The sequence below is a fragment of the Gadus morhua genome, chromosome 8 (genome assembly GCF_902167405.1).
Source record: "Gadus morhua chromosome 8, gadMor3.0, whole genome shotgun sequence".
Taxonomy (NCBI): Eukaryota; Metazoa; Chordata; class Actinopteri; order Gadiformes; family Gadidae; genus Gadus; species Gadus morhua.
Window position 1 is genome coordinate 29041705 of NC_044055.1, and position 3095 is coordinate 29044799.

General features: G+C 43.7%; 1 protein-coding gene across 1 annotated transcript in view; it reads left to right on the plus strand.

Annotated features, from left to right (window-relative positions):
• The first annotated feature begins 1779 nt into the window (after nucleotides 1-1779).
• Nucleotides 1780-3095, plus strand: part of mfsd8l2 (major facilitator superfamily domain containing 8-like 2) — a 12323-nt gene continuing 11007 nt past the window's right edge. The window contains exon 1 of the mRNA XM_030362848.1: nucleotides 1780-3095. This exon is cut by the window's right edge and continues 104 nt beyond it. The gene's annotated coding sequence lies outside the window, so the exon portion shown is untranslated.

Genomic DNA, 3095 nt, shown 5'->3' on the forward strand with positions numbered 1-3095 from the left:
TTTCTAAGTAGCTCTCAGTTGAAAAAAGGTTGGAGACCCCTGCTGTAGACACACCAATCAGAGACTCTGGGTTTGTAAGACTTCCCTCTTCTGTACACAGTGCTAATGTATATACAAGACCGAATTAAGTACCCAATGAAGGCCAAGTGCTGTGCTGTGCTTCATTACTTTATATTACTTTATTCAGCGTTCATACAAAGTAATATACAGTGAACTGAACACAAACCCCCGTCACAGTAAACAGGGTGGAGGCGGTGGTGAAGGGGATGGATGGGGGCTGATGTGAGGGGAGTGGAGACATTTTGTGGTGGGAAAGCATTAGAGAGGTTATGGAGTTGGGGTTGTTTTTTACTCTGCCAAAGTACGGAGGAGGGATGCTTCCTCCACACATGGGAGAGGGATTCATCTCCTTTTGAAGTGTTTGATTTCGGGCTGGAGTTCATATTCAATATGCAGGGGCAGTTTGATTGGCTGCTCTGCATGGTAGTTCCCGGTGTCTTTAATACACACTTTGATAAACAGAGACTCCATCAGCAGGATCAGGGAGAGAGCGCCCGAGAGAGAAACCAGTGGTGCAGTGGCCTGCTGGCTGTGCTGTGTGTTCTGAGGCTGCAGTGGTCTTCTCTCATTCAATGAAGGGGAGGAAGTTGTTTGGTTGCTGATGGCAATGAAAGGGAAGCCACTGAGCGGCCCTGTCGCACATCTCTGATTGTTAAACATTTGAGATATGTTAGGATTTAGTATTGCAACTGTTGTGATGTCTTTGTTTGTAATATAATAGCAGACAGGTAGCTGGTGTTGATAACATTTGTCTTTTAAAGGGTTTTCCTCGTTCCATACCATGGTCCAGCGTTATTAGAATCCTAACATGATCATGGATGGTTATCCACCACCTGCCTCAGCCTCCATCCATCTGAACTGGTATCTGTTGTCACATTGTTTTCCGAAGGACAGCATTCGAAGGATACGCATTCTCTTTGCCTTTTTCCCAAAATGCTGAAGTTCCTCTTCCCCAGATTTAACTTTTTTGTTGTTTTGTTTTGAAAATGTAATGTAGTCCTCCGTGTCGTTCTCCCGATGTTATTGATTCCAGAATGCCTTGTGCTTAGTTTGGAAATGGCGGTACATTGAATGGCAGCAACTTTCCACAGTCATTATTTCTTGTTTCTGTTCGGGCCTGACAGCTCTGAGTAAGTATGCTGTTGTCTCCTTTTTTCTGCTGCTGTCCTTTAGACTTTTTGTGTAGGAGGGCTTTAGGAAGCTGTTGGCAGCCAGAGGCTACTGCTTGAGCATTCATCCTCATTTAGTTAGCTGTCAGAGGTGATGTTATCCCCCGCTGGCCCCCAGATCATCAGTTGAACAGAACAACTTTCATTTGTCCCTAGCACTCGTTTTGATAAAGAAAGGTTTTAGCATTTCATGGCATAATACTCAAAAGCACACAATTGTTGTGTCCACTAAATATATGAAAACATTATGTCTGCATCACAAATCCACTCAAATCCATTTAGACTGGAGAACACACCTGCCCCCCCCCCCCCCACAGATACACACACACGTAGACTGGAGAACCCATCAGCCCAACCCACACAACACACACCCCTGTCCCTCCCACCCACCATAAAAACTATAACTATATTGTCCTTCAGGAATGTGTGCTACATCCAGCCTGTTTATGGAATATCATGACTGCCTGTGCGAGACACACACATATGCACACACAGGCACACGCACACACACACGCAAACAAGAAACGTACCTTCCATGCCACAAACATATTCCATATTTATAACTGAGACCGGGCCACACCCTCACTGATCACCTGCTTCCTTATGAAGAGGAACTGGGAACTGGTGAAGGCACCGGAAACATGCTCTATTCCCAAGGCAGAACTTTGCAGAACTATTTAAAACACACCGAGCAACCCCAGAAAGTGGAAAGTGCTGGCAGCTCTAAATTTGAGTTATTTTGAAGGGAGCTTGTGAAGATGGATGGTTGCAGAATCAAGCCTAATTTACGTATAAGTTTCCTAACAATCTGTCTTAAGCAGCTACTCCTCACAGTTCATTACACACCAGAATCGGTAAGAGCAGAATCAAAAACAAAGAAACATCACAAAGTTCAGCTCCAACTCCAGAATAACAACAAACAGAACACTAAACAAACAAGTGTCCCCCCCCCCCGCGCCAAAACCCAATGTTGCCATACAACCCTGAGAATATTTTATGCAAATGTTCACATTTTCAGTGACGTTCACATTTGTACAAGTGAGAATTGAGAGCTGGGCGATCCAATTGTGACCCAGTTCAATTGTTGTTTTACATCTCTGAAGTGGAGCAGCGGTGATCGGTTAAGGGCTCTGAGATATATTAACATCTGTAGAAGTGGCAACCTTTGACAGAAAACCCTATGAAATACATCTGAAGAGAGCATAGTTACACACCATACAAAAGAAGTGCCTCAGGAATAAGCTGGTTGTCTGGCAACCAAAATGTTGAATTTTCTTTATTGACACTTTTAGCGACGCAATTGTCACTTAAGTAAATCGCAGGTGCGTACAGATAATTATAAACTATATACAAAGGACTTTTTGAATTAAAAGATAATGGCAGCGATAGCAGTGTAACTTTGGTGGATGACACCCTTTGATCACCTCCTGTAAGTGTCTGCTGAGAAACAACTCTTGATGTGAAATTGGAGTAAATGTTAATAAAAAATGCATAAAGCAGATTATCTACCCTCACCTTCCTCTTGTTACCTGACACACTGCAGCTCCCAGAGCACTGTGGTGCGGCTCGCTGACGTTCCTCCACATGAAGTAGACTATTCTTATAGATTATATAATTCTGTTCGGGAAGACTTTTATTGTATCAACCCTACAAAGAAAGTTTGGGCACGGAGTTGAATTCACTGCCTCATTTGGTTCGCTTTCTTCTTCAGATAAGAAGCCTGTAGTTTGATTCTACTTTTCTTCTGGAGATTACGAAGGAGAGTCTCCTCAGAGATGCTGCTCTAAGTGGAGTCACACTGTCTTCCATTTCCATTCCCCTTCCTCCCCTCCTCCACGAGGGACATGTGGAGTCAGAAGCTGGTGA